Source organism: Phoenix dactylifera, chromosome 12 (genome assembly GCF_051530095.1).
Source record: "Phoenix dactylifera cultivar Ajwa chromosome 12, Ajwa_hap1_PhDact_Kaust_v1.1, whole genome shotgun sequence".
NCBI lineage: Eukaryota > Viridiplantae > Streptophyta > Magnoliopsida > Arecales > Arecaceae > Phoenix > Phoenix dactylifera.
In genome coordinates this window covers 912,655-921,948 of record NC_143201.1, presented here as the reverse complement: position 1 = coordinate 921,948, position 9,294 = coordinate 912,655, and positions in this window count along the sequence as shown.

The window sequence follows — 9,294 nt, the reverse complement described above, 5'->3', positions numbered from 1 at the left end:
TCATCAACAGAAAACAATGTGTTCATAAGGCTTTCCTATAAAAGATAGAAAATTGGGGATGGCAGAGGGAAAGGAGTGTTTTTTTTGGTCCTTTCCTTTTGGCTTGTTGGGTTCTGGGCGCGCGTGGCGAGCGTTTTCCTTTGCGTTATAATGTCACCAAGCATTTCCGCCAGAACCTTGTTCCTTGTGCCAACATTGCTCATCATCTAACCTTGCTCCTCGGCCGGACGTGCACGTATGGTTGCACTCTTTCCACCTTCAAATTGGTCTGAGTCTTTGCACCTGCGATTGGGTCTCACCATGAAAGGGATGGAATTGAGGTCCATCCAGCCCACTCGCACCCCGTTAATAATAAAAAGTAGGCGGCCCCACCATTTGTCACTCGGTGTGCCTGCAGTATAAAGGAGCACTCCACTCACTGGTTGTGATTCACCGCCAGCACCTGGTCGGCCGGTCGATTTTACAACATGGTCTCCTAGTGCTAAAGCAGACATCTCTTGTTGGTGTCAAATCCAAGCAACCTCCCCCAAATATTCCCAAGCTGGCGAATTCATCCAAATAACCTTTTTTCATCCTTCCAAGCCCCAATGAGAGCTGAGTGGAAAGGAAGGATAGATGCGGTTTCGAGGCTATAAAGAGGCCAGTCTCGGAACACATGATCGATAGCTTTAAGATCTTTGGAAGATCCTAATCCATTCAAAGGTCAAGCAACAAGGATAGGAGCATAGATTGGACATCACTCACCCACTCACTTGGGAAGCCCAGGTGATGGACTTGGTCCTCCGGTGGCGGGGGTCACGAGATTTGGATGCCCCTCCAACTACGACTCACCCGTGCCCTCCCCGGCTCTCCCACCGACGTCGATTCCATCCGACGCCACCCACACCACCAGCAGTTCCGAGCATTCCACGTCAGTGTTGGCGTCTCAGGATGGCAGTGTCGGCCCACTTGGATCCCGGCACCTTGGTCAGCCCAACCATCTTTCTCCAGATAATTTGATTCGTTGTAGTCACGGTAATTAAAACTATCATATTTCTTATTTATATTATATTATATAAATATAGCATAATATAATATTGTATACTAAAGCATAATCATATAACATAATTCAATATTATATAACATAACATATCAATATATAATGATATAATATAATATAATATAATATTTATGGTATAATACAATATTTTGATATAAAATATTATAATTATTATTATTATATATTGTTTTTTATTAATATAATTTTTTTCGTGTTTTATGATATGAATGAACATTTTTTGTAATTATATGATTTTATCATGAATATTTTGGTCTAAAGAAAAAAAAATTATAAATCTAAAATAACTTTTTACCCATGTATGCTAAAAGTTTTTTTTTAAGAATGTTTATTTTAGAGCTCCTCCCAAGTAGACGTTTTTAGTCTTTTTGGTAAAGTTAAAATAATTTTTTAATTTTTTATTAAACATTTCTATTCTATTCAAAAATATTTTTAGAGGATTAAAAAATACATTCTGGCTTATCAAAAATTCTGTCAAATAAAATTAAGATTTTGATTTGGAATGACAGACTCGAGTAGAGGATTATTTTTGGACGCAGGGTAGTTTTACGAAGCAGCAGGTAAGATGGACCCAGCTGGATGCCAAGTAGAACGAACCGCGCCGGAAACAGCACGAGGAAATGGGTCCGTTTGCAGCTAAAAAAAAAGCTCGAGATCCAAAGCAAACACTGGACTGGACTTGACCCGAGCCAACCGTCTCTCCGATCCAAGATATTGGCGAAGATATGCATGGGTCATTAATTAAGGTGGTGGGGGCAGAGACATGAATGATTGGCTTATGAAACGTCCACTTCAGCCGGTGGGAAAGAGATTGGCTTCCGAACGTAGCCAAGAGAAGCGATGGCCGCTCTGATTGAGGTCCCTATCAAGCGAGCTGGCTCTTGTGACACTGGGGGATGCATGAGAACTAGTGCCGGATTTTGCATTTTAATGCGCTTTTGGCTGCATATTCGTGTGGGCATGGCACCAAAGAAGATCCACATAGTTTTGCGGTGCCAAGAGAGGCCAGATTTGCCTTCCATCTCATGCCAGAGCTCAAACTCATGGAGTTTTTCGGAAATGTCCAATGATGAGGTCATGGGAGTTCGATGATTTATTTGATTTATTTAGCTACGTCAATGTGACATTGATAGGGTTGAGCATGGATGTGTCCTGCTGTTCTTTTCGTAATAGAAAGTTTTAACTACCTGTAGTTAAGTCTCTTGCTCGACTATCGGTATTGTTCGTTGGAGCAGTTCCACCGAACAGTGTTGCTGAAATTATTTATTCTGGCTGCAACTGCGACTGCAAGCTCGGTCTTATGGGCTTCAGCAGTGCATACTGCTGGCTTTCCATCTGAATGAGTATCAGTTCTTATTTCGGCTTCTTCCCGGTTGACAGAGTTGAAGTCATTATTTATGTCAGTCCATTGAAATTATATACTGACGACATTTATGTATGTCTCTTGTATTCTGGAAAGAGAGATGCTGAATGAAAAGCTTTCAGTGGAACACTTCTATTGTTTGGCTCTAGCTTGTATTTTTCGTTTGTTCCTTGGGGGGCTGGAATTGTCTTAAAAAAAGAAAAAATCATGCAGCATTACTTTTATCAACAAATTCGTGCATGGCTGGTTTTTTCACAGGTTAGCAAGTTTATTAGAAAACAAATTCTAAAAGTTTTTGACTAGTCTCACGTGCCAAAATGGGAAGGTCTTTTTTTTAATGGAAAAATGAGCAAGTTAATTTGGCAAGATTATTTTGTTACTCCAGCCGTCGTAGATTCTAGAATTTTTTCTTTAGTAGCAACATGAGAAGCATTCATGTCACAGACTTTCAGCTGGCTGGATCTTTTCTTCTTTTTTTTGGAGGTGAAAGTGGATTGATAATGATTTTTTTGGATTCTTTTCCGTATCCAAATCTATCCGAATATGGATAGAAATTTGAACATTATGCTAATATTCGTATTTATATCCATATTTAATAGAGAAAAATGGATATGTATACATATGATAACTATCTGATTCATATTCGAATATCCGATTCTATTTGTGATTTTATTTAATTTTGCATAACACTCATGAACTCTTAAGAAAGTATATAACCATATTAACATGCTACTAACTTAATTTTCCATCTACTTAGTAATATCTTTGATTTTATGCCTATAGAGTTTAATTATTTAACTTATATCTATATTTATATCCATACTTCTAGTATCCAATCTGTATCCGTATCTGGTCCATATCTAACTCGATTTCAGCCTACTTTTTATATTACAATTATTGAAAAGTTTGATCTCTACTTTTAGAAAGGATCTTCTGATAGGCTAAGCTCATGAATAGTAAAAGCGCACCATTGAGGTCTACACAGCCACCGCACACTATTGATCGAGAAAGCCCCTTAATCATAAGAAGATAACAAAGATCATAAGAGGATGATTAAGAAAAGTAATTTGGATGCCTTTCTTAAATATCAACTATATAGGTATATCAAATTGGACCCATCCAAGTGATTGTTCTATACTTGGAATTTTACATGAGTTCTATTTTTGCCTCCTTTTTGTGGTCGTGGCCGAAAAAGGGTCCATCTCTTTTCCACAAAGTGGACCTCCCATCCACTCATCCACCCTTTTCCAATTTCATTTGATGTCAATGGATCGCGGAGGAGTATCCCCACCATGGGGCCGATATAATAATGTCGGCCACTAACTCACACGTGTCCGTATCCAGTCTACCCAGATCATCCCCTTCATCTAATGAAGGATCTATAATTAAAGCATTGCCTCTATAATTAAAGCATTGCCCTTGCTAACAATAATTGGCTCTGCATTTGTTTCGAGATGAAAACTATCATATTCTATTCTATTATATATATATATATATATATATATATATATAGAGAGAGAGAGAGAGAGAGAGAGAGAGAGAGCGCCTGAGTTAATTAAACTCGAGCAGATCTTCATTCAAATTCGATCAAATCAAAGATTGAACAATGCAGATTGCATATCGATGATTCGAGTGGGTGGATATAATCTGCTACCTCTAAATTATTTATATACCAAAAATTATGTAATTTAGAGATCTCTGGCCTATGCATCAACTGATAAAAAAAATATATAGAATTTAATTTTATTTAAATTATTTAATTTTTTTGTGGCTTGATGCATTAAATAGAGATCTTCGGATCTCATCATTTTTAGTAATGTAGGCATAGTAGTTCATATCCAACAGCTTATATCATCAATGTGGAACCTCCATTATCTACTATAAATCTAATCAGATCTGATTAAAGATCCAGCCTAATCTAGCTTTATACACACACACACACATATAGTTAATATTTGACTGGTCGAATTTTCCACTTCCTAGCTCCCATCTATTTAGTCCACCCACCCACTAAATATTGTTCATCTGATCCTAGGGTTAACAACTAAGAGTTAAACATTACATCTGGGACAAGAGGCCAAAATATCTGAGTGGGACTCGACTCAGCACACCCTTGGGCATACACAAGTAGGTCCACCACTATGTGAAGAGGGGTCCTTTCTTGTATCTTTCCCGTTCTTCAGCAATAACTAGGTCAGGCGAAAGGGCTTCCTTCCTCTCTGCAATTGGTCAGCTTCCTCCTAGCCCAAGGCTTGTTTCTCCACAAGCTGAGAACCAGCAACAATTAGGTTTCCTTTGAGGAGACATGTTGCATTCTGGTGTCCCCCTGAAGGGCACCCAAAGGATCAAATGTTGTCCCTTGAAGGAGGAAAACAATAAGCAGATCATAGAGCTATCATCTTGATTGATTAGCGATCATGCTGTTGGATTTTATTGTTCCTTTGCCGATTTCGAGAGATGCAGAGTCTAGGTCAAATGCAAGTAACTAGAGCTAATTAATGTCTGTTGGTATTGATGTTGGCCAACTTAGAGTGCTGCTCTTGGATCGATATGGGACTAAACATACACTTGCACATATTCTCACATACTCCCTCCGGTCAAGCCCTAACGTCCTCGTCAGGCTAAGGATTCAAATCTAATCACAAACACCATAATCGGCTCGTAGTCAACCCCAGTGAAATACGTGTTGTAGTGTCTCCTAGTCCACATAAGTTATGGGCCATATCCGCTCTGATATTTTTTGTCACAACCTAGGACCTTATTCAACATGGCTAGCCGAAAACTATTATTTGAATTCCTTAATTATATATAAGTACCAAAAATCTACTCAGCGAATAACTGATGTGGGACTAAATACACGCCTGCATGGGTTCTCACAAAAGTACAGACTGTTAAAGGGTTGGTTCCCTCTTATTTTGCATAGAAGTGTTCTGCAGGGATTTGGAAGCTAATGTTATTGAAACTTAAGTATCTATTAGCTAATAAAATTCATTGCAACTTTGATCTTTTCCATGGGAGGATGTCTTGTCAATTTCTGTCTAGTTCTTTCATCTGCAGTTGTGATGATTCTAGAAGGAAAGATCCAATACAACCTTCTAATTAGATGGCCTACTATTTAACTTTGCATGATGTGTTTAAAATTCTAACTAGAAACAACGACCCATCAATTAAAGAAATTTGACTTGAAGGTGCAGTAAACCTTGGAGTGTTTTGTAGCCCCATCAACTTGCCTGAGATTGGGGAATTAGGGGGGGCATCATGTCGACCACCATGAGGACATTGATTGCACCACCATGAGTTATGATCCAGCCTTAAGGTTGCATGAGTTCTTCAAAGGTGGTCATGGAGGGGAGAAGGCTGCATGTGTTCTCTTAAGCATATGGTAGTAGTTAAGACCACAATTGCTAGTTATTGTAGAAGCATGCCATTAAGATGCTAAAAAGTTCGAACCTAATTTCTACATAAATTGGTCAATCCCAGGTTTTAGGTCTCAATCAACCTCTAAAGGATTAATGGATTAAATAGCATGAAGACAGCAAGACCAACACAAGAAGTTTGTTTTGACATTAAGTTGGCATTTCATGACCGCTTGTGCAGGGAATACTTGATATCTTTATTTTTAAGATTCAATTGATTAGCAGTATATTAATTCATAGTTAATTATAAAATCACAGGAATAAAGGGTTCGGTCTAAAGTAAGTTTCCGGCAGAAGTATATTCCAAGATAGATGCATTAAAGTTGATGGATTTTTTTTAAGAGAAAAAGAAAATATCTCCATCAAAATAACGCAAGATCTCATCTCCCTTCGTTTGCTTCGTGAGAGTTTACTACCTGCCTAACCCTTCGCTTTGAGGGACTGTAGAACAGAAAGTACCTTCTGAAAACACCTTATAAGAAATTTGATAAATTTAAGGGAAAAAAAAGAATTAGTCGGAATATGTTATTTAAATTTATTGATATCCAATTAAACACATGTTCTCACATTAATGATGCAATTCTAGTTTTATTCAGCTTTTTTTTTTTTTGGATATACCAGCTTCTTACACCGAGCTTATATGAGTATAACCATGTAGGAAGCCACCCCGTCGGTAGCTGTGTCACCTACTTAGAGATGACAAAGCTTGCAAGCAGATCACCAATCCTACACGCCAAGCTTATCCAGGATTAGATTCCAGCAAGACATCATCAGATCCCCACACTATTAATTTACTCAGAACAAAAGACCTAACTCCGTGTTCCAAAGGCCAGCCACAGGCCACGCTGCTTGATTTCAGGACGGAGGTCAGCTGTCTCCCAAAAGCCCAACCGGAGGGTGGAAGGATGTCGGCCCTTTGAGCCTTCGGTGGGCCTCGCCGCACCGTCGCCATCCAATCAATCATTCCTCCCTCCCCCGTTTCTTCATCCTCCACCGTGCGATGTCAAGGCAGAACTGGAATTTTTTGAGGAACACCCTGGACCAGTGTACTTGCACGGTGAGCTCGGATGCCAAAAAAAATAAACGTTCGAACCCACATCATGGCATTCCAGCTGTCATGCATGCCTCGGAATATCTGATATTTTTCTAAGTACATGATGTCGGTTATGCCAACCGGTGCACCTAAACCACGTTCTTGACAGCGGGGTTTCCTTATTTTTAAGTAATAAGACCGGAACTATGTGGGAGGCTCGGGGAGCGGTAAGTATTGCCAGGAATTCAGCGACGGTGGGCCCTCGTCTCGCGGATGAGTTAGATTAAGATAAGTTATTATTACCCAGGTGCGGTTATTCTTTTTATTGGCTACGGCTGAATAGGCCCCTCAAGCCATGTCTTGCCCTGGATGTGACTGCACTGTCCCAAGCATTAATTACTCATAAAACCTTCTTTTTTTTTCAGACAAGCATCCATTTACAAACACTAATAAAATAACAGATTATATGGCCATACTTCATAATTTATTATTTTCTAACTTTATTAAAGTACAAACTAGATGACTTTTTATATAGCCTGTCATTTTTTTTACTAGAAAATAGACGGAGAAGACAAAACCTCGCCCATGTAATAGCTCTTACTGGGCATCCTTCCACCAGAAAATATTCGATGCGGATAAAAAATTTTGCTCATATCTTCTCCAACCAGTAGGTTATTCTATATGTGAGTACGTTATTCCAGCGCCACCTCAGTACCAACTGGACCGGAAAGCGTTCCCAACGAGTGTATCCAAGCGAGAGGCATCCAGGTTCCAATATTTAATCGACGTCTGCATATTTCGAACCTGAACTATGCCGATGAAAATAAAGCCCTATTCCAACTGTGCTACCATCTCAGTGGCTATGACTTACACCTTGTAAGCTTAAAAAAAGAAGTTGCTTGAAATACTTCATGACCTGTTATTTTTATTTTTATTAGGGATATTCATACTCATAATGTATAGAATATTTGTTAAAAAAATAATAATAAATTAATGCTGGGCCGCTATGGCCTATATATTGAACCACGCAAAGCACCCGTCCTATCAACTCTTGCTGAAGATTAAACTGTGCTGTAGCTTGTAGTTGGAACTTCACGTTGCAGGGCATCCATCCCATCAACTAGGCCATCCCATCAAAGAAAGCAAAATGCCTTCAAGAAGACGTTAGTACCTTCGAGCTAGATGCCGAGCTATAATATATATATATATATATATATTTCTTCGTGGCCTCTCCTATATATGTGATCAAAATGTGGTGCACTTAGCTTTGGGGTACCTGACATAATTGTCATGTTAATAGCATCAATAGGCGTGTCGTCTTTGGCCTCCAAGACCCGTCTCCGTTGCGATCTGAAGATAAAAGTAAAGACACGTCTGCTACAATATAGAGAGCTTTTTTCCCCATATATAAAATTCATGGTGGGAAAAGAAGAAAAAAAAGGCTAAGATTCGTTACGTGGGCATCTCAAATGAATACACTATACAAATTGACCTTATATATGTTGGGATGAACACGACATAAATATATATAATAAACTGATGGCATTAAAAGTTTGCAAGCGCATACCAAAACATATATGCAATATATATATTTTTAAAGCATGAGCATCTGCACAGGAAATTTGCATGGGTGGTGTAGGGTAGCTCGCTTTATGTCATTATCAAACTTAGCTGTAGAAATCCTCTATGGCTCTATCATTGAGATTCCTCAATTGTCCTGATCAGAGTGATAGGATTGATACATATAAAAAGCCAACGAAGCATTTATCCAAGAAGAATAAATCATTTCAGAGAGCAGATCGATATAAAGATTGTTGAGAATTAAATAGCTTCCTGTGAGGGAAATCACAACCAAAGAGCTACTTCATCCAGAACAAAAACAGCAGGATGACCATGCAGTGATCTAGTTTTTGCTACTGCATAGTGCATGTTCATAAATTTTTCAGTGTAAAAGTGCAATCCTAGTTAAATGGTTGCTTAGATACGTTTGATCGAACTGTAACATCATGCTGCCGCTGTGGTTGCATGTAAAATATTTAGACCTGGACTATTTGTCAATCGTCTTCAGCATTCCTGTGGATAAGTTCTAGATGGGTGAAAAGTATTACGTAGATGACTACCGACCAGCACCAACAAAAGTATCATATATCTCAACCACTATTTGTCTAGATGCAGCATGACTTGTGAAAGACTACAATAGGATGCCGCAACCTTGGCTAATTAATCCTAATTTGTATACTTGAATAATCATTTTATAAGCAACATTACTTCTATTAATTAATTGTATCTTGCAATGCGACGATAGATTGACGTGCAGTGTAGCTAGTATTCTTCTCACACTGCAAGAATTTATATGTTTAGGCACAAAAAATTGATATTGTCAGAGAAAAGTTGAAATGGTGAAGTTTGCATGCATCGCGGACGT